The 23919-nt window shown below is 38.4% G+C and overlaps 1 pseudogene; it reads right to left on the bottom strand.

Annotated features, from left to right (window-relative positions):
* Positions 1 to 9997: 9997 nt before the first annotated feature.
* The window catches only part of LOC102893663, a 76820-nt pseudogene continuing 62898 nt past the window's right edge, over positions 9998 to 23919 (bottom strand).

Raw genomic sequence — 23919 nt, 5'->3', positions numbered from 1 at the left:
TATAGGGGAAAGTAAAATTATCTTTGCAATACAAAAACATTCTAGTTCTCAAGTGAACAATGAATTGAAGAGAGGTGAGACAGGCAGCAAGGAGGCTATGGAACAGTCTAGATGTGCGCTACCATTTGTCGAATGCCTGATTGGTATCTGAAACTAAACATATCACTGTACAGTCTAAACAGCATTTCTGTCAACAAATATTAATGGGAAGCTACTAGTTTCCAGGCACTGTTCCAGGCACTGTGGACACAGCGGTCAACAAAACTGACAGAGCCTTCCTGACAGTTATTTCCTGAGAATTGCCATATGTTAGATGAGCACATTACATTATAGGTACCATGGCACACAACCTCAGAAGAAGCCTCCGCTTGTCACTATTATTTTTCCATTTTTCCTAATAGGAAAATAAAGACTTAAAAAAGTTAAATGACTTGCCTAATTTACACAATTAGTATACAGTCAAAAATCAATTCGACCCCAGACAGTTTAATCCTTAGGCTCATGGAGATATTCACTATTCTGTACTTTTCTTCAATAAGAACTTTCAAATCCTTCATCATTAAACAGCTTTGTCTTTTAAGACCCTCATAGGCCTTAGGCACTTTTATTTTTGTAGATCTTACCTTTCATTTTATATTAAAATACCCCCAAATTGTACATTGAATATGGTACATATATAGTTATATGAATTAAGTTGTAGTAGACTAAGTTTAAAAAATACAACTCTGTGGATATTTAATTAAATATTTATTCATTTTGATTTGGCACTAACCTCAGATGTAGTATGATGTAATAAAAATTAGATGTTATCCCAGGAAGTTTAAAAGTAATTCACCTAATTGATGGTGGTAGGAAAAGCTTCTTTGGAGATACATCTGAACAAGGTTTGGAAGGATGAGGAGGCGTACGTCAGGCAAAGAACGACAGCAATCAGTACAGAAGAGGCCAGGCAGGCTTGACATGCATGGAAAGGGACAGGTATAAGAAAGCATGGTGGATCTAGGAAACTTCAGAAAGAAATTTAGACTATGGAGGCAGCTATAATTCCAAATGATATTTTCACATAGAGAAAAATATAGCTAATTTCTTACATGTAGTTTTGTCCTTTATACCAAAAGTGCTAGAATACACCAGCCAAGTGAGAGTGTTCTGCTCAAAGAGGCATTCTGTATGTCTTTCAGTGATGTTCACATTACAGTTAAACACCATATCATTTAGAATTGCCATCAAAGCCTGAAGTGTATTGTTCCATTTATCCTTAGTAGTGGTTCATTTTTATTCTTTTAGATATGAATTTATCTAGAGACAGCCTGAATCTCAGAGCCTGGCATTTATCTAGAAGAATAATAATAGTGAGAACATAGGACAAACAATTTTGAGTTGACAGGAAAACAATAATTGCAATCAAAAATTTGCTAAGTCTTTTCTATGTTCCAGGTAAGATACAAAAAGTATTTCTCCTTAAAAACAAACAAACAAACAAACAAACAAAAACCCTGTAAAGTAAATGCCTTTACTTTTATTCCTATTTTATTTATGAGAAAAAGCAGCTCTGAGAGATAAAGGACTTACCTCAGGTCATATAAAGATCTTGAATTAAAAGGAGGTCTGAATCTAGAACCTGAGTTCTTAACTGTTATGCTTAGATTCCTCTGCAATGCAAGGCTCTCAAATGATGTCTCATAATGCAGGCCTGCTGCAGGGTCATCATATAACCTTCCTACAACTTAAGAAATATAACTGCTGGAAGCTCTACATTATACCACAACAAACATATGATATCATACCTATAGCTTACATAAAATGGCTTACAGATTAGCTCTGTGTTAAATTGCTATAGACTATTTGATTAAATGATTAATAAATGTTAATTGTTATTTAGAAATTTATTTTTGATTTGCAGACTAGTAATTTTTTCTATTCTTACATATCATCTAAGGGCCTTGAAAAGCCTGTAGACAGTTGGACCATGATGCATTTAATATCTTGTCTATAGATTTTTTTCAAGGAGAGTTCCCAGAAAGATTTAGAATCCCAGAGCTGGAATAAATGTATTGTCTCTAAAAATGAATACTGTACATTGGAAAACAGCCTTTAACTTCATTATTTAAAAGCCTCAAAATTCAGGTGTATGCTATCTCATATTCTGAGAAAATACAGCAGTGAGACCCTGGTGATTGTCTTGGTCGAGTTTCCTTGGCCCTGGCTCTGTTGCCTAAAACCCTATCTGACGTCTTCTTTCAGTGCATCTAAAAGCCACTCAGAAAGCAGGCAGGATTTCTCTATCACTCTGAATTATTCATAGACAGGGCATAGAGCACCCACCTCCCAAAACATGCTTCAGTTTTAAGGTTTATACGTTTTACTCCCTCATGTATTTTAGCAGCAGGACGAGACTGTACAGCTTCATTTATTTTGCTTTTGGAAATGGAAAGAGATTTCCTTAAGCACTGGCAAGAATGTGAGATGGGAAAGAGAACACCAGAAGAGAAACAAAACTTCAGACAGAAGTGTGGAGGAAGGAAGTAGAAACAGAGGCCAGATAAATTCTGCTCTCCTACTTTCAACCTGAGACTGCCTCCCAGAGCTGTGGGTTCCCTGGGCTGGCAGGTCCTCCAGCATCTAGATCAGTGTGCACATTTCCATATCAAAGGCAAACACACTGACTGCAGAGACCCTCCAGGAGAGATCTAAGCTGAAAAGAAAGTGAAGTTGGGATCCTCAGCCCACAGAAGTAACTTTAAGCTGAAGCAGCTCAGACCTCCTTTTTCTCATCTCCAATTACAAATCATCTATTGATCAACTCATCAAGCCATTCCACCCTCAAACTTTCATGCTTCTCCTTTAGGAAATACATTTCGGGACCACTTGGCATAGTCCATGAGCATAAAGTCAAACATCTCAGAAACATAAATCTGTCTACCTTTCAGGTCTCAAAAGAAAAATTAGTGGCTTATAAGGCCACCATGGAAAGGAAAATTTCTCTCTAGAGTTCAGACCCCCGGGAAGCTGAAAATGGAGAGAAGATGTACTTTCTGAACACAAGAGTCTTCTGAAATCTTTCCTCTCCTCCAACTTAAGCTGAATCCATTCACAGTAGGACTGACAAAAGTTGGAAGAGAAGCAAGCAACAGGATAGGTGCAGGGAACCAAGCCATTGAGAGTATCATTCAGATACCTGGCAGTCACGAATCTTTTGGAGGGAACACATTGATGAGGTAGGGGAAACATTTGCCTTGCTGCTGCATGTTGCAGTATAGGGTGAGTGAGCCATGCTTGGTCTCCAAGGAAAATCTGTACCTATCAAATGGCCTTCCCCATCTGAAAGTCACAAAAATGAACTTCAAAGTAGACTCTGCAATCAAGCTACCTGGGTGGAGAAATGCCCCGCCAACTCCAGGAAGTTCCCTATCGAAAACTATTTATTAGGCTGGAGTTGTGCAAATAATTAGTCCCCCACTTGCTCCATAAGCCTTCTAGGCTGAAAGCCCAGGCCTTGAGTCCAAGTGGGATCATCAGGTGGCCTTTGGGCAGGCAGCTTAGGCATTACCATAGAAACAGAGACTTTATTTATTTTACTAAAAAGAACAAAACAACAGACGGCTGTCCTTAGACAATAGGATCACGTCATCTGAGCCCTCCTGCCCAGGTGACAGGCCCAGCCCTCAGTTCTCTTTCCTGGGCCTCCCCACTCTCATTCTGTAAGAGGTGAGCCCAGCAGGCTGCTCTAGGCCAGGCGTTCTGATGCTGAGAAAGTGTCACTGTGAAGCCGCCCCTGCAGATGTTTCCTGAGCTGAGCCTGAGCAAGGCTGAGAGCAGAGATTTTTGGCAGCAGGAAGCAATGGGAGGCAGCCCTGAACTCTGAGTCTTGATGGCCCTCACTAAAAATGTGGGTCAGGTGCAGGGAAGATGAAAATGCCCTGTAGCAAAGGATCCTAAACAGTTGTTGTTTAAATTAAAAAAAAAAAAACAGCGAAAAGAAATATCATCTTTACAGCTAACAATAAACCACACCATTTTGATGACTGGCTTCAAGGTGATCTCAAGGATAACAAAACACAACATGTCCTCTCTTCCTGTCAGTCATTCATGACTCAAGCCCCTGACCAGCCTTCTTCAGGAAGCTGCTTTCAATTACTCCAGCTTACCTAGAACTTTTTTTTCTGTGAATTTCAAAATCTATCATAGCAATAGGAGTAGTGATTGCTCCCACTTACTGAGTATCCAATCTGTGCCAGGCATTATTCTAAGCATTTTACATGAATTAACAAAATTACCTCAGAAGATAGCTATTCATACTATCCTCATTTTACTGGTAATACACTGAAGTATGGAGAGATTAAGTAACATGCCTAAGATCACACAGCTAATATGAGGAGAAGCCTGGATTTGAACTCAGACACTTCACTTACTATCTCCTATTTACTTTGTTTTTTTTTTTTAATTGGGTTTACCAAATATTCTAGGCTATCCAATATGACAAGATATTTGCCTAGGTACTGTGTGAGAAATGAGAAGATGGACACAAAACAATCTGAAACATTCACACACAAGGTCCTTACAAGCTCATGTAGAACATTCTCAAATAAGAGTATTGTAAGGACAGGTGAGATTCACACATGAGTAATGGCTGTCATAGGAGGTCTGCTGTTGGCTTTATGAAGAACCCAACACTTCAACCAGAACTTGAGAAAAATAAAGCCAAAATAGAAAGAGCACTTATGACAGGAATCTGTTTCTTTTCAGGAGTGCTGGGAACACCCATTTAGATCTAAAATCTCCCTGTACACTGATGGCTTCAAAATTTAGAGTCATGGGAGCTTCCAGGTCACACAACCACAGAACTGAATGTTGATGGGCTTTGTGTATGTTTTTCTCCTCTAAGCCCTTGGCAATTTTCAGCTCTAAAATACCAGGCCTTTCAACATGGTGAACATGTACTTCTCATATCCATACCCCATCTATAAAGTGAGGACAGAATTCTCAGCTTCGACCTTGCAAAGAAACATCCTTTCAGATTCCTTGTGGAAGAATTTTAGATGTTCTGAACTGCAGAGTAATTATTAAATGATGTAATATTTTTAAAAATCTGTTTGATCAGGAATTGTTTCTCAGAATTGCTTGGCTTGGTTTAAAGAGGGTGGACTCTGAGATACGGCTACAGCCAGCTTTCCCCCAATGAAATTAAGTAGGAAGATTATATATACATAAGAGTGGTCTATATCTAACAATGGCCAAAGCACAGTCTGAGCAATGTAGTGCTCTAGTCATAGAATTTCCATCTTAATTTTCAGGTCAGCTCTCTAAGATATATTTGGGGCAACATGATGACTATGCAGTGGTTTTTCTTTAGTGGTTCTGTGTAGATTGAGGGATGGTTGAGGAGATAAACAAGGAGACAAACAGTGTTACCACAGATACCTGAATTTGTTTTTTCTCATCAAAAGATATTCACCACACATGAGTCCTTTTTATCTCTTGCTGGTGTCTATCAAAGGTATTGACTTGTACTCTCACCTAATTCTCAAATCAAACTTCTGAAAATTGAAAAGGATTTAATGCATTACTTCAAAAATTTTATCTTTTTACCTCCTTGTGTATTGTCTTTATTTTTCTCTGCAAAGTATCTGATAAAATGGCCTTACCTCAACCTTATCCGCCAGGGGAAATGTTGAAATTTGATTATGTCTTGGGATCTAACACTCAAATGTAGATTAGTTCCATTAGTCTTATTTTTCAAGCCCAAAGTGAGACCAAAAACCTTAACTAAGATCACTCGGCAACTGAGGAGTTGTAGCAGGAAATGGAATTCATAGCTACCATATGCAAGCAGCACAGAATATGAGAAAACATAAGACTATCTCCTCACTATCTCAGAACCAGTAAATCACTAGATCAATGGGTTAGAAACAATAATGTAAAGAATTCTTAAAGGTGAGAGTTTAATTGAGATTATTGTATTTTCATAAAATTTAGATGGGGAAGGGAAAAGGTGTGGTTCTATAAATCTACCTCCAGTCCACAAAACTATTAGCTAAAATGCTAACCAACATTTTCACATTTATAAAAACCCACTTCTCCCTCTACTAGGTGTGAAGAACACCACAAACCAGAAGCATGGAGTCAGCCTGAATACCTTTCCCACATTCTCTGTCCTTCATAGCTAATTAGTTCTGTCAATTAATGGATCCATATTCAGTTTTAAGTTTGTCCAGCAATGTGCACGTGCATGCATGCACACATACACGTACACACGCACACGCACACGCACAATCATATCAAAACTATTGATACCAAAGGGGAATTTTGACCCAGAGAAGGGGTGTTTTATATATTTAAGGTGCTTTTACAATTATGTAATCAAGGATAAATGTTTCTGTTTTCGACTTAAGCAAATTTTTTTCATAAAAAATACCCATATCTATCAGTAAATTCAACTGAATTTGCTTTTCCATGTGGATGCTTGAAATTTTCTCAACATGCGTTTTGCATCAAAGAGTCAGGTTTAATTCACACTTCAGTGTGAAGACCCCTGTAATCAAGTCCCAGAATCTCGTTTGAGCTAACAACCAATAATTATACCTAAGGTAAAGAGAAACTTAAAATTTTCCGTTGCTCTTCAGGACTGAAGAATGCAAAAAACACACACGGCATAACTTATTTTTCCTACATAGTAAATACTTCAGAGCTATGCTGAAATCCAATATTGGATTGCTTCCAATTTGTGGTAAGGAGCTACCAACAGCAAAAAAGAGTGTTACTCAATTCATATTCCACTTCCAGTCATTGTATAAATGATCACATGTCCACACCCACGTGTACTCTCATGCACTCTCAATTAAGAGTGGTGAGTCAGGAGCTATAACTTTGCAGTCAACCTGCCAACAAGGATGTTGCTAATAGAAATTCAGCAGCTTTTATTAGCATAAAAGTTTTAATCTTACAGGGCAAGTGTTGGTCTAAGGCAGAAGCAAACCCCGTTGTTATCTCAGATCCTTAATGTAAGAGAAGGTCATCATGGAAAGTGCATTTATGACAAAGCTGTGGCAGAATGTGATATCATCCTTGTGCCTAAACCTCTACCTATGCCCAGAAACAGCAGACCACATGGAGCAGGCTCACCTCAACATGGAAAGGCCTCTATCCAAATGAAGAGGTGCCTCAGGACCTTGGAAGTAAGGCCAGAGCCTGAGAGAATGGAAAAAATCTACCTGTCACTCTTGAATTCTCCAAAAACAACTATAAATGCTTTCAGGGCTTGTTTGGGAGAAGAATGTGTATAATCGAATGAATGTATAGTTTGTGGATCTAAAGCAAAGCACATGAATCAGATCTCATCAATATGAGTATTAAGAAGGCCAGACATATTTTCCTAGAATTTTCAGAATCTCAGGGCTGAAAGAGACATCATCAAGCCAAGAAGGATGCTGCCCAGTGTAGTGCAAGAAGCACTCATCTTAAATTTAGAAGACAAAGGTTGAGACTCCAACTTTGCCACTGTCCCTGAGCTGTTTCTATTATACCCACTTTCCTTATGGATAGAAAGGATTGTATTAGTTGACTTTAAAAATTCTCTCTAGTGTGGGACTTTTGTAGCTCTAAGTTACTAAGTCCAGTCTCATTAATAAGACTCCAACATCCTAGGCTAGTGGACTTCACTATTCACTTCTCCATCCTCAGAGAAAACTGACTGTAAGCCGTGTCTCTTTTCCATTTCCTTTGATTTGGTTTTTATTTATTCATCCATCTCCATGCAGCAACATTTAGCCAAATGCAAGGCACTGTGCTAGATATAGAAACAACTATAATGATTGTACCCAACAAATAATTCTTCATAGCCTTTCAAATGCGTTATTTTCTCTGAGCCTCATAATAACCCTGTGAGTGTAGGCAAGTCAGTCATGCCTATTTCTACTTCAATAATGAGAATACTAGGGACTGGTGAGAATGAGTTATTTAACAATGATTACATATCTTAAAAGGATGACAGATGGGGCCAATAACCTCATCTTTTGACTCAGACTAATTTCTGATCAACTGTTCCAAACAACCCTCACCAAAATAATATTCTGTATTTAAATTAGACATAATTCTTTATATACTACTCTCCAAATAAAAAAAAAGAAACACAAATCTCTATGAGAATGAGGCCCACACAACATAACCAGACATGAAATAAAGACCTGAGACTCAAATACTCAAATATTGTCAGCCACAAACTTATTTGAGTTCTCACAGACCAAGAATAAGGAAGATTATCAATAATTTAGTTTCTCCATAGATCCACTGTGCTATTTTCTTAACACATATCTTTTGTAAATGCTTGCAATAACTCTGCAAAGTAGGTATTGTAATTTGACAGATGAGAAAAAATATGAAGCTTAGCTAAGTAATACACGCAAGGTCACAGAGGTAATAAGCACCCAGAGAGAAACTCAAACACAGAGTTGTCTGGCTGCAAAGTCTGGGCTCTTCCCACAGTTCATAGGGAAATTCTATGATTCCAAACTGAAAACTTCAGTTCCAGGTGACATCAAGCAATTCAATTGACTTCTATCCTTCAAGAGACAGTGAATCTGAAGAAGTACCTTAGTTACATCTGGATGAGAAGTGTAAAGAGGTGACATTGGAAGGAAAAGCACATTCAGAACTAAAAGAATCAAATAAGTTGGATGATAAGAGCACTAGGATCGGTAAGACCTAGCATAGTCCTACAGAAAGAAGCTATCCAGAGAGCAGTGGTTGCTGTTCTTTCTTAAATATATCAGGCAGCCACCTAGACTGGCAAACCCTTCTTTAGCAAAACGATACTAACCAATTACATTTTTTAGAGTTAAATGCTTAAAGATGGAAGTTTCCTAGCTGTATTAATCAGAATGATTAGGTTACACTGTAAGAAGAAAGTAACTCTCAGAATCTCTAGCACAGCAACCACAACAGTTTTCTCATGATGCAAAGTCTGCTGCAGGTCCAGTAGCTCTGTAGGGCAACTCTCTTCCATGAGGTAGATCAGGCCCCAGCAACTTCACCAGTGCTCTCCAACATACAAGGCATCCAGGTTACCAGAGCAAAGAAAGAGAAACCACAAGGTTAAGTGTTGTCTCTTAAATCAGGGGTCCCCAACCCCCAGGCTGCAGACCAACAGATATTGGTCCACACAGCAGGAGGTGACTGGCGGTCAAGCTAGTGAGTTAGTGAGCGAAGCTTCATCTGTATTTGCAGCCACCCCCCGGTGCTAGCATCACCGCCTCAGCTCCACCTCAGATTATCAAGCATTAAATTCTCATAAAAGGTTAAAGACTTCTGCCTTAAATGACTTAGCCCAGAAGTAACATATGCAACTTCTACTCACAGACCATTTTTTTAGAAAGAGGCACATGCCTCACTTGGCACAAAGGGATTGAGAAAATTGAGAAGCATATGGATATTCAGGAAGCTTTAAATATCTCTACCAAACTACTTTTTAAGGACAGTAAAGACAATCCCCAGCCATAATGAGAATGGATTTGTTTCCCTTCAAAAGGCACTCTTTACCTTTCTCCCTCCTACTCTGTGCCTTGGAAGGCCAAATCATACACATTGCATCAAATGCTCACCTGTCCTTTGATTTCTTCCTGTTTTTGATCAATAGGCATACCTGTAGGAGAAGAGAGTGACATCAAGATAATGATTCCTTTTTATTCCTGTGACATCACCAAGAGTGGGGCTGAGGTTCTACTATTCACCTCAATCCTTTCTTTCTGGGTTCCAAAAATCACTCCCATCTCTTGTCCTTTTGGGGAAGCAAACAGCTTACTCTTTTTTTTTTTTCTTTAGTTTAATTTCACTTTATTTTTAGTGAAAATGTTTTCCTTAAAAACAATGCCTCTGCTCCAAGTAAATCAAGGTCAAAATAAATGTAGAGCTTAGTCCCATTTTTTCCTGGTCCTAGTGTGGGAATGAAAAGCAGCCACCAGTTATAATGATGACAGGAGATAGATCCAAATTGCCAAATTCGTTAACATTTTTCTATTTCTAAACCACCATTAAAGAAAATCATATATGAGGTCATGCCATCCTCACAGTAATCCAACAGAACAGTCATGCCATCTAGATTCATGTTTTCACCAATAAAGACTAGTATTTTATTTTTAATTAGCAAAGATACGCTTGATTTGTTCTGCAGCCCATGCCATAGAAGTTTTTACTCATACTGGTCTTTGTTCTTCAAGTTTCCTTTCGATTGATTTCATGTAATCTTTAAGGACAAATCCTTGTAGGCTTCTTTTGTGAAGCTGGTTTCCTGCAAATGATGATTCATGACACTATCAACACCAGGGATCCCCGAGCTTTGGGCACCTTCACCCTCGCGGCCTTCCACTGAGGCATTTCCACCAATGTGCGAGTCATCAGTGTTACCCTCTGTCCTACTGACCCTCTTTCTCCTCCATCTCCATGCACAGTGATCTCAGGATCTTGTAGATGTCAGAGAGCCTGTAGTCATGTCTGATGAGGTCCCTGTAGATAATCGTGACGGTGGCTGGAAGAAGAGGACAGCGGTGCTCAATTAGCAGAAGCCTGGGAGCTCAGAGGGAGTGCGATGCAATTGGGAGGTTTTTGTGGGGAGGGAGGAGTGGAAGAAAAGCAACGACCTACTCTTATGAAGCTGAAAGTATTACATCATTTCTTATGCTTTCCCCACACTCTACCCACATCTTTGTAAGTAGTCTATTAAACTCTAATTGTTCAATTTAAATACTCCTCTGTTTTCTGCTGAGATCCTGAGTGATACAAGGGTACTCTGAGAAAGAATTACACATTTTAACTATGAGAAGCTCTGTGATCATATTTACCACTTGAATTAGAAATTTATTAACCCTAATAGAATCTCCTTATAACAACTTCGTAAACTGGTGTTCTCTCCATTTCCATCTATTCTTAACATCATCGAAAAACTTGTTTATTTTTTTCTAATTGTTTTTGTTTTCATAATCTTCGAGTGAAAATCTTTCAATTACCATCTAAATAAATCAGAATCTTTAGCCCAAACTTCAATTCCCTCCATTAATCAGTCAATTTTCAGCTCACTCAAAGTACTTTGGTCTCAATTCTCCAGACCAAAAGTTGGCAAACTACAGCCCATGACCAAATCAGGTACTTTCATAGGTAGTTTTATTGAAACACCACCACATTCATTCATTTGCATTTTGTCTATGGCTTCTTTCACAGTGCAATGCAGAGTTGAATGGTTGAGACAGAGACTCTACTGCCAGCCTGCAAACCTAAAATATTTACTAGCTGGGTCCGTACAGGAAAAGTTTACTAACACTCACTTTATATTTCAATATCAGCATAAACATTCACATATCACACTGTTTCTTAGCCTAAAATGAGAAGTGCCTCTGGCATCAATATCACCTACAAAAATTAGGCTCTAGTATAGTCTCCAATCTCATCTCTTCCATGAAATGTTCCTAATTTTTCCAAGTAGATTATCTCAGCAACTTCTTTTCAACTCTACTTAATATTTACTGTGTGTGTTAGAGCTCTTCAGAGAAACAGAACCAATGGGATATATAAAAATATGTATACATAAGAAGAGGTTTATTACAAGAATTGACTCATACAGGTATGGAGGCTGAAAAGTCAACTATTCTGTGTACAACCCAAAACACACTAATCCCTTCCCCAGAAGAGAATGTAAAGTTCTTGAGTGAGATTTACCCTTTTCCTAATATCCCATAACTATGAAGTAAAATTAACAAACCTTAAATACTAATATAAAGTCAATATCTCTTATGTTACATGATAAGGGAGTAAGAGAAGAAAGGAAACAAAGATATTTGCTTAGTATATGTGCATATATACACACAGATGTATTCATAAAATAAAAAAAGGAGCAAATATTCACGGCAATTATAATACTCATTTCTGTAACTGGTCTGTGCTCAGAGCTGGTATTTATAACTACATTCTTCAACTACCCATTCTGTATTCCCTTTGCATTTAGCAAGCACCTCAGCTTGTTGTGGTTGTTTACCTGGTGGGATGACCCAAACCTTCAATCCTGAAGAGTCTGGGCCATTAGGAGTCCTGCCTAGATGGACTTGTCATTTTTCACTGACCTTAGTCACAGGGCCTGGTGAAAGCTTTTGCATTCCAGACATATTCTTCCTTACCTCCACTGTGCAGTAGCAGTCCAATTTCCCCTCTTGATAGTCAGAATCAGTCACCCCAGCCAACATCATAACTTCCTTCTTTGCCTATTGATTCAAAGGCATGAGAAGCCCAAAGTGGCTGGGCAGCAGTCTTAACTTCAAATTCAATGGAATCACTGCTGTGTCTCCTGGTGGATTCATTCCTCCCTCTGGAAGTAAGATCGCTAGGCCAGTAGGTCATAAACTCACAAGAACAGGAAGTCAAAAATTGGCTAGCGGGTCAATAGAGATAACAGTAAGTGGTGTCACCCCCATTTGCACTCCTCAATTCCTGGACCCATGAATCCTTGCCATCAGAAAAACAACACCATATATTGAGCACTACTTCAGAGCACACTGTGTTATACCCTAAAATGGATTTAGCTATTTTTATGTATGTTTATTCTCATTAGCGTTGAAAGAAACTTGAAGACAATAATTGTATTTCAAGCATCTTTATATCTCCTTTGATGCTTACATAATGCCTGACACACCTTAAATATTAAGTGAATGGATATCTATAGAGAAAATTTCAATTGCTCTTGTAATCAGAAAGTAATGCTCACATGGGTTCTAGAGATGCATGAAGAAAAGAGTACCATTTAATTGTTCAGGAATCTAAGGGAGAGACAGAGAACAGGGTAGAAGATTTACTAGTCTTCAAGACATAAACATTGCCTGTGAAGAATGCTAACCAGTTTTTCTCATCTCTTCAAAAAGAAGACCAAAAAAGCCTATACAGGCATACCTCAGAGATATTGCAGTTCCAGACCACCACAATAAAGTAATAAAGCTAGTCACAATATTTTTGCTGGTGGAGGGTCTTGCCTTCGATTTGTGAAAAAAAAAAAAAAAAATCACGTCTCTGAAGTGCAATAAAATGAGGAAAGTCTGTATTTAAACAGAAGTGAAAATAATTTCTATTAATATTGAGAAATAACATGAAGACACCAAATAGTTTTGAGTCCTGGAATCAGTCAGTTGGCTAACAGTAGCTCACATCATGGGCTGTCCCACTATATTTAAGCATACATTATTTTCTGTTCATTATAAGCCTCATCAATAATAACACTATTTTTCTTCACTAAATACAGGTTTTTAGAGCTTTTCATGCACTGTTACATCCATTTCTTCCTTTAAACCTCATAGTTAAAGTACAATTTTGTTTTAATGTTGGGAAACAAATTAAAAAGCCCATGGAAATACGCTCTTAACCATGTGCTCTCTGGCTTTAAAATTTTAAAAGGTTATGTAATAGAAAAATGGGCAGTGGGATTCATTAGGAACCTCTTGTCTAATCCATTTTTAAGTTATTTGTAGCAGTGACTAGCATTCATCTTCTGAATAAAACAAACAACATCTTCTGGACAAATTGAATACTGAAAAAAATTTCAGACACCTCTTTTTCTTTGCTTCAACCAATTCAGTTGAAGCCAAAGAAATAAATGCCTCTGAAGGGAAAATCAATACACACAATATGGAAAATATAGATTATTAACGTTACTTTCCTGGTTCAGATTTGAGTTTACTTTTTCCACTGCAAATCCATTTCTGAAAAATTATTTTTTTTAAATTTCCTATTCACAATGACGATATCCATGTTAAAAGAAATAATAGGTGACAAAAAGATGCTGTGGATTATATAACAGGATAAAACTTTGATTACCTGTGGTTGTTTCCTGTTGATCTCTCCTGTACTCATTACACTCTCTACTTTCCATTGTTTTTATTACCATTCTACCAGTAGTAACAACTTTATACACTATCTTTTGAAGAGCAGTTGATTCAGCTAAAAAACTAAGAGTCAAATTTAAGGCATTAATTTGACAATTTGTCCTTAAAGTCCATATTGGTGTCTTCTGGTCAAGATGGTGAAGTAGAAAACACTGTGCTCGCCTCCTCCCACGATCACATCAAAATTACAACTAAGCTACAGAACAACCATCATTGAGAATCTCCTAAAGTCTAGCTAAATAGAAGTCTTATAACTAAGAGACTTCAAGACTGGTAGATACAGAATGGGCTGTTCCCACACATTGTGTGGTGGTTAAAAATCTGGAGGGATATCTCAGCTATGGAGGTTCCTCCTGAGGAGCAAGGGGTCCCATTCCCACACAAGGCTCACCAGCCCAGGGTCCCACTGCTGGGAAGAAAAGTCTTGATACCTTCTGGCTATGAAAATCAGCGGAGATGGTGGCTGAATGAGACAGAGCAGCTGTTGTCCTAGGAATTTTCTGAAGGGGCCTACACATAGACTTACTAAAGGACTCACTCTGAGCTCCAGTTTTGGGGTGGCAACTCAAAATATATGAGAGAAATACAAGGAAGAACTGAGATGTCTGGCTTCGAGACAAGGGCCAGAGGGGCAGCTCTCTTACAGACAGAAACGCTGGCAGAAGCCATCGTTCCTTTGTGAACGATGCATGCAGACACAGGTGGCTGCTATATTTGAGTCTCCATTAACCTAGCTAACACCCTTTGCCCTTCTTCAGAGATCCCATGAGACCCTTCCCCACCCAGTTTGCAGGCTCACCCAAGCCGCTTCCAGTGGCTTTTTCATACAAACAGCTTATCTTGGCTCATGCTATGGACTTTCCTAAAATCTCTCAAAGGTTCATAAACCAAACAAGCAGCTTCTGGCCTCAACGTGCCCTTTACTTCTTGTTAAACAGCCCTAAGCCCAGCACTAGCAGCAGCTGGCCTCATTTCTCAGCTTAGCCTCTCCCAGGCACCTCCAAAGCCAGCACAAGTGACACCCATTTGCAGATCACTTTGTAGCTCATATCAAGTGGCCCTGGGCAGGGCACAGGCAGAGCCTGAACTCAGCCTGCAACAGAATTCTTCCAAGAGGCCTCAGAACCAACACACCTGGTGGCCAGCTTCAGACCACACTCAACCACCTCCACACACAAGACACCCAAAGGACAGACTGGTCAGGCACAAGAGCCCTGCTAAAGCAAATCCAGTTGTGTAGGGTTAGCCCCTGCACAACAGCTCCCCACTGTAGTCATGGCCAGTCCTCAAAACCAAATAGCCTGAGGGTCAGTTCCTCTCACCAATGTGCCGACAGCCGTCAAGACTCAACTACAACAGAAGGGCACACATAACCCACATAAAGAACACATCTGGGGCACCTGGCTCAAGGCAGGGAGACAGTGCCATTGAGCCCCATAGGACACCTAGTACATAAGGCCACTCTACTAATACCGGGAGACACAGTAGCTCTACCTAATACATAGAAACAAACACAAGGAGGCAGCCAAAATGGGAAGACAAAGAAACATGTCCCCCTTAAAAATAAATAAATAATAGAACAAAACTTCAGAAAAAGAACTAAACAAAGTGGAGACAAGCAATCTGCCAGATGCAGAGTTCAAAACACTGATTTATAAAAATGCTCAATTATCTCAGTGAGAACTTCAACAAAGAGATAGAAAATAAAAAATGGAGATAGAAAACATAAAAAAGAACCAGTCAGAAATGAAGACTACAATAATGGAATAATCTAGCAAAAGAAATGGACATACAAGCCCAGAAAGTACAAAGAGACTCAAACAAGATGAACCCAGGAAGGCCCACACCAAGGCACATCAAAATTAAAATGTCAAAGGTTAAAAACAAAGAGAGAATCCTAAAAGCAGCAAGAAAATGCAGTTAGTTACCTACAAGGGCACTCTCATGAGACTGTCAGCTGATTTCTCAACAGAAATTTGCAAGCCAGGAGGGTAGGTATGAAATATTTAAAGTGATGAAAAACAAGGGTCTACAACAAGATTATGCTACCCTGCAACACTATCATTTAGAATCGAAGAACAAAGTGCTTCCTAGACAAGAAAAGGAGTTGATCACCACCAAACTACAAGAATTGTTAAAGGGACTTCTTAAAGGAAGAGGAAGTGGAGGTGGTGGAGGAAAGGAGGAGAAACAAACAAAAAAGCTGGGGTAGCAATACTTATACTAGACAAAATAGACTTTAAGAGACAAAGAAAGACCCAGTAATCCCTCTGCTGGGTATTTATTTGAAGAAACCCAAAACACTAATTCAAAAAGACATATGCATCCATATGTTCATCGCAGCATTACTTACAAGAGCCGTGTAAAAGCAACCTAAGTGTCCACCAATAGATGAATGAATAAAGAAGAATTACAATGGAATATTATAATGGAATATTACTTGTCCACAAAAGAAAATGAAATCTTGTCATCTATAATGACATGGATGAACCTAGAGGGTATTATGTTGAGTGAAATAAATCAGACATAGGAAGACAATGATTTCATATGATTTCACTTACGTGTGGAACCTAAAAACAAAATAAACAAACAAAGAAAACAAAAACAAACTCACAGATACAGAGAGCATTTGGGTAGTTGCCAAAAGGGAGGGGTTGCATTGGGGCTATGGATGAAAAAGGAGAAAAGAATTAAGAAGTACAAATTGGTTGCAAAATAGTCATGGGGATATAAAATATAGTATAGTATATAGGATATAGAGTATAGGAAATATAGTCAATAATATTGTAATAACTATGCATGGTGTCAGATGGGTACTAGATTTATTGTGGTGGTCATGTTGTAAATTACATAAATGTCTAATTTGCAAAGTTGTACACCTAAAATTAATATAATATTGTATGTCAAGTATGATTGAAATTTTTTTTTAATTTGAAAAATAAAATTCATATCAGTGATAAAAGTATTGAAAGTCAAAGCTTTCAAACATATAAATCAAAGTTTTAAGAGGCAGGGGAAATAACAGAAAAGAATGCTTTATGATCTGAAAATGTTTTTTCACCCCAAAAAGATAAAAATCTGACTACAGATAGGAAGAAGAGAATCAGAAAAATGTTAGTAGAATTTCAGTACTTGTAATTCTCTGAAAAGGACTCCTACATTTTGCAACAACACCCAGGGAGAGATGAAGCTAACAGAATCCCCAGGAAAAACTTCAAATCCTTCTGCTAGAAGTAGTGGATAGCGTAATCCTAGAACAGAAGAAATGACTGCCAAGCTTCCAAATGTTATAGCCCTGGGGAGCTGCAAAACTTAAAAAGAAGCTCATTATTAACACCTGAGCTATAAAGTAGCCATTACTGAGTGGTTAGTGACAGCCGCATATATATGGCCCAAGGCTAAGCCCAAAGTCATTGAACTGAAATGGCATTATCTAGAGAGCTCATGAAGTCTCCACCCCATTCCAAAGATTCCACCCATTCTTCCTTTTGCCCAACAACTAGAGTTCCCTGGCAATTAGCTAGTTCAAAACGCTTTCTCCTTGTGTACATATTTTATCAAAGAACCCATGAAGAAGAAGCTATCTTCAGCAGCAAGAACCCAAAACATCTGGGTTACATCCCATATTGTCAATCTTGCTAACTTATTAATAACAGAGCAGATGACTGAAAAACTGGATAAAAAGGTTATCAGCTCCTCTTCTTTCCTCCCTAGCATCTTTCCGATGGTCTTGATTGATGCCAGATTGCCTGGCAAGGAATAGAAGTGTTATTTTTAGTTGGCTCTGAATCTGAGGGACTTATTTCTGCTTGTGAACCTTTATAAATATTTAAGAGAAAGAAAAAGCATGAATGGAAGAACATGTGGTCTCACAAATATCCATCAAAGCTCTCTGAAGAAATTATAGATATATATGTGTATGTAGCTGGAGAGCTGTTTGGAGGTACAGAGCTGCGTGTGTATGAATAAAAGGAAACTCTCAAAGCCTTGGAGAGAACTTCAAAGTTAAGAGGAAATCAAGGCTAATAAGGTGCACACTCTGGGCTCTTTTTTCAGCTGCCTTCACCACCTTCAATCTCTGTTTTCCAGTCATAGACCAGGAATGCTTACTTTCTTTCTCCTGGAAAAGGAAAAAGCTGAGTGGGAGAAGAGGTCAGAGAGTTGGGGTCAAGTGTTAGATTTGCAAACGATTCAATTCAGAAACCAAAGTTTATGTGTTGCACCAACACATAAACATGTATTTGCAAGGACGAGCCAAGCATTTCACCCACTAGGTCTCAGGGTCTCTGTATGTGAAATGAGGGTAGGGCTAACTTCCAAATCTAAATTTGTACTTGTAAAGAAGCCTTCTTCCTTCTTATAACCTTTATTCAAATTGTTTCCTTCATTTCAGAAAAATCTCAAATGTCTTGCCTTTTGTTTTCTTGTATGGTACATTAAAAAGTCAATTCAACAGGCATTTCCTGAGTGTCTGCTACACAAAAACTCAGTCCTGGCCTGTGGGAGAAAGGAAGCTCAGGGAAGAATCATGTTCTCTGGTAGAAGTGTGGGTGCGATTCTCTCTAGGTCTCTTCAGTACAGCTTTTAAAGGCAGTAGCTCCCTTCAAGAGAGAAGAGTCTGTCATACTTCTTCCTTTAGGCAAAGAGCTACAATGGATCCAAGATTTAATCAAGATTTCACCCACCCTTTCCATGTCAACAAAACTACTAACTACATACCCTGCAGGGCCAGAAAGGAGAGAGAGGCTAAGCACATGTCCATCCAATAATTCCTTTAATAACATTTATGGAGCATCTACTAAGCTAAGCACTAAGAATGGAGCATCAAAAGGACAGCAACCACATTCCAGCTGCTTGGGAATTTACAATCCAGTGAGGAATACAGGCACAAGATGCCATGGCATGGAGGCCCACGAAAAGGGTTCTAACCATCCAGTCCACAATGAACTCCTTTGCTGATCTCATCCCATCCCCACTGGTGATTCTTCAAAAGCATCACAAGTATCTGAAAACAGCCCAGGAAATTTCTTCAGACTTGCTATACTCTCCCTACCTCTCCTTCCAACATCCTGTTGGTCCTGATAGCTTAGTTCTGTGTCTCAGATCCCTTTTTTCATGCATTTCATGTTCATCTATTCTGGTTGCAGATAATTCACTCTAGTTTTCACCTGGAATTCCTTTAGGATGCCAATTCAAGCAGTTACCTTTCCATAATTCAGGTGAGTTCTATACTCTGCCCCTGACCAGCCCCAGTTCTGTGACACTACCAGCTTCAAACACTTGACCTCCCAGGCCTTAGTTATCCATGGAAGAAGGCAACACAGCAGTGAGGACCTGTAAGTAGTGAAGTAGGAGTGTGAGCTTAACCCTTGGGGTAGAGTGGGTCTGGATTTAATGCTCAACTATTAGACTCAATACAAAACTCTTTGCTCACATGGGCTGAATGTCGATTATTTTCTATGAGAGCAAAGTGTTGAGAGGACAAATGAAAGAAAGAAAGGCATTAGTTATGTGAAACTTTCTGGGATTCCTTAGAAGTACAGAATAAACACAGACTTCCTTTTATTTCGAATATTAAATCAGTGAGTTTTCCCCCTGTGTCTTGCTAGCTGGCTTTTCCTTCCTCACTCACACCTGAAACTTTAACAAAGAAGTGCTACTTGAGGAACATGGAGCCTATCCTGCAGTTTCAAATCTTTGTGTTCTTCCACATAACTCATACTCGCCTCTTCTCCAGCAAATTCCTGCATTTCTACCAAAACTGTTCAAATGTCACTTCCTTTGGAAATTCTTCCAAATTTCCTACCACCTACCATAAGAACAGCTAATTTCTTACCAACATTTCTCCTGTAGCACCTTATAATTTTAGTGGCATGAATTCATTCTTTCAACAGACATTTATTGGGCACCTAAAGCATTGCAGGTCCTAGAGCAGGTTTTTGGAAGAACTGTCTCCTCCACTAAAACTGGACAACAAAGGAATAGAAATCGTGTCTTTTGTCTTAGACTAATGTACACATCTTGTACCTAGTAGGCACTCAGTGTATGCCTGGTCAATTTATAGTATACTGTGAATTATTCTTTAAAGAAATTGATGGACAAGAATTGGAAGAAAGAAGACCTGAATAGATGTCTAGGGAATTGGACTCTGTGAACATGATAGAACTAAATTTAATTAAATGGATCTCTTGCAACATCATAATTTCACTCCGGAGTAGAATTTCCACTTTAGGTCAGCTAAGTTCTAGTTTGTCAGTTTCCCTAAGGAATCACAGAAAGGGATATAATCTATTCCACAGGCCATGTCCTCTTTCCCCTTTTGGCCTCTGATTCTTTGCATTGCAGAAATATTACTCCCAGAAATAAAATGACCTTTTGAAAAATAACTGAAATCATACATTCCAGCTGAGGACAATGAACTTGATGTTTAAAAATATATGTTTCTGTGCCAAAATTATCTTTTGGCTACTACTATGTTCTCTCAGTTTTTGGATAAACATAAATATGATTCCCAAACATTGGTTTTAATTAAAAAAAAACTTTTTTTTCTTCCTATTTTAGGCAAATGTTATTGAAGGTCCAGTAGGGTGGTTAAACTCTACCTTCTAACCTAGTTTGAGAGTCATCAAGATTGTGAAATTCTTGTCTCAGAACTGCAATCATTCCCCAATGACTTGTGTCATTCAAGATAGATTCAGAGGTGAGCACACATGATAAAAATTTAATTCCAAGACAATAAATGTAGAAGTGAAAATACAAGGCCCTTTGCTTTGAGTCAGATTGCTTCGTTCATCACTGATAATAACAGCAGTGGATATTGGAATAGCACCCAACAGTTTACCAAACTGTACTTATTGTTGTCTTACTTACATAATCCTTCTAAAAAAGCAGGGAGGTGTTTTATTATTACTATCATCCTCTATATCTTATGGATGCAGAAACTAAATTTTGGAAACATTTCATGATTTGCCAAAGGGCAAATGTAAAATAAGTTTGGAAACTTGTATGGCAGAAATTGTCCTGCTTCAATCAGACAGAATTTGGTTTAATTCCTGGTTCCTCTACTTACTAGCTTTGTGGTCTTTAACTATAACAGCCATTACAACAAATATTTATTTAGTGCTCACCACTGTCAGTCAATGTTCTAAGCACTTGGCATGTCTTGTGTTATTTAATCTTCATAAGAACTTATGGAGTAACTTAATTCCATTATTATTCCCTCCGATGGCTGAGGAAACCAAGACACAAAGAGATAAGAAACTTGTCCACAATTTTCTAACAGATAACTGGAGGTGGGGGGGCGGGGGACACAGAATTTGAACCCAACTAATCTGATACCAGTCTAGGAAATAGTTTCCCTGTTTAGTTACCTTATTTCGAGCTTCAATTTTTTCATCTGTAAAAGAGAGGCAATGGTAGTTACTTTGCAGAACTGTTTTGAAAATTAAAAATTCTGTCCATCAAGTGCCTAATAAAATTCTTGGTACATAGGGAACCCTCACTAAATTTTCAGATTTTACTAATCCTCATGATATTTTTCATAATGTGATACACTGGGACTTTTTACCCTGACCCCACATATGGGTTCACAAATGAGCTTCAGAGAAAGAGCCATCCCTCTAAAATATCATCCTAAGTTCTCTCTCCTTCTCTCTCTCTCTCTCCCTCCTTCCCTCCCTCCCTCCCCGCCCCCTCTCTCTCTGAAAGTGTGCATGCATTTTCCTTGGGAAACTGTCTATAGTTTACAGCAGACTCTCAAAAATATTCAGCCCCCCAGAAAACATTAGCATCACTGTCAGATAATTTTGAGCAAATCATACCTCCTGTTTCTATTTCACCATGTGGAAAATTATTTAAATATTTTCTCCAGTCAACAGCCTAAGAAGAAATGCATTTGCCAGTTCAACTTAGTCATCCAACTTTTAAACACAGGTTATAGTAAAATCTATTTATGTAGGTAGATATAATAGAGTTTGAGAATTTAAGAAAAGGAATTTTTGCTCTATATGTGCCTTTCGTAGTCTCCCCTGGCTCTATTTCAGCTTGAAGTGACTGTTTCCTAAGCACGTGTGAGTGCGTGTGTTTACACAGGCCCTCTGGGTAAGTGATTTCTGTGAGGCAGGCTGAAAGCCTGACCTCAGTTGGCTGCCCTCCACTTATCGGAAAGCAACATGCATGTTTATCTTGTTCACTGATTAATTTCATCTTAGCAAATAGCAGACAACCACAAGCAACTTTATGCCTCACGTTTGGCAACCATGTGGAATGCTGGTGAGTCCTTGTGGCGCTGGTCTTGTTTGTCACTGATGCGGGTGCCACTCCAGCCCACCCGAGATCGTGCCCTGTTGGGATCTGCCAGGCCAATGAGAAGTGAGTGTCACCGAGTACACTGGCCTTGCAGCCAAAAAGCTTAAAGAGAATGGACAGAGCCAGGGAGTCCCAAACTTCACACACTGTCAAAGAATAGCAGAGGCATCTGATGCTAATTTTTATGAGATTTACAAGAAGTTCAAACCATCCCAGTCCTATATTTAGCGAAGAGTTGCTGGTGTGATTACAAAGAACCTTATTGGATAAATCATTTATTCTGAGAATACAAGGGTAAACAAATGATAGAAACAGTGTGAAACTGTGATTACCTCTCCTGTCCTACACTTATTTTCTCACTGTTTCTCATCTTCTATTTCTGCTTCTTTGTTACCACTTCTGCCACTTCCTTCAGCTGGTTATTTGAGAAAAGCAGCAGAGTTTAAATGATTCTAGAGAAGTATATATAGGTTCTCCAAACCCTCTTGTTCATAAATATTTAGTTAGGGCTTTTTCATTTCAATGTTTTATGTATCTAAACATTAAAATTATGATTGTTCAAATTTATATAGCTTCATTTAGCAAAGTCTCTGGCTGTGTTTTAATCATCTGTAAGTTATACAAAAGAAGATGGAAAGTGATGATAATATTCTTAGTTGGTATAAAACTTTACCATTATCCCTATTGTCTAATCTATGACCTAAAGTGTCATATTTTACATATAACACCCAAAACTTTTAATAATTGTTTAAGGTCCAATATAATCAGAGAAGTCAGTTAATAAACCAAGTTTGGTTTATTCGGAAATGCTAGAGAATGCTTAGTAAAGGTGTGAATAAAATTTCACATTATAATCTTTATATCTTAAGGAAATTCTCTTCAAATTTGCTTTCCATTCAAATTATCATACTACCTCTCACCTTCCCTTCACAGTTACATTTCTTCTTCTCCTCTCGCATACTCTCTAATCTCTTAGAATCTAGGTTCTTCTCTCATCACCTATAGAAATTGGTTTCTTAAAAGTGACCTAACAATCTTTAAATATCATCCCCTGTCCCGGGCCTCTCCCTAGTCAGCTTCTACGAATCCTCCACGCCTAAAGCATTATACAGATTTAAAGCAATCTCCAACAAAATCGCATCGGCATTTTTTTTTAAAGAAATAGGACAAAAAAATCAGATTTGTGTGAACCCTTCACAGACGTGACTACTCCCCATTTCCATAACCTCCCCCTTATTTTTGTCACCCAGCCCAGCCCAGCCCACTACTGGATTCCCTGCTACTTATTTTGACTTTTCTACTCACGTCATTTTTTTAAAAGCTTTACCTTAATTTCCCCATCAAATATACTTACTATCCACAGTTTCAGTTTATTTATTTATCTAACAGTATTTATTAAGTTCCCAATAATGTCAAGGATACAACAATATGACAAACAGAATCTGAAAACTTCCTACTGCAAAGCTTCTAGAAACACTGAATATAGATATAAGAAATATATAATATATAAGAAATTATTTAAATAAGGGGAAAATATCCAGAAGATGTCATAGTAAGAAGAAAATCAAAATCAGTATGCCGGATGTTATGTAATCCTGAGGCTGTTTTCTCAAGCAAAATCCAAAGTCACATTTTTGACCACCTACTGCACAGCCTCTTTTATAAAAACCTCATATTCAATGATGAAGAAAAAAACTAAACA

This window comes from Pteropus alecto, unplaced genomic scaffold (genome assembly GCF_000325575.1).
Source record: "Pteropus alecto unplaced genomic scaffold, ASM32557v1 scaffold135, whole genome shotgun sequence".
In the NCBI taxonomy this organism is placed as follows: Eukaryota; Metazoa; Chordata; class Mammalia; order Chiroptera; family Pteropodidae; genus Pteropus; species Pteropus alecto.
This window is presented reverse-complemented; position numbering and strand designations above follow the sequence as displayed.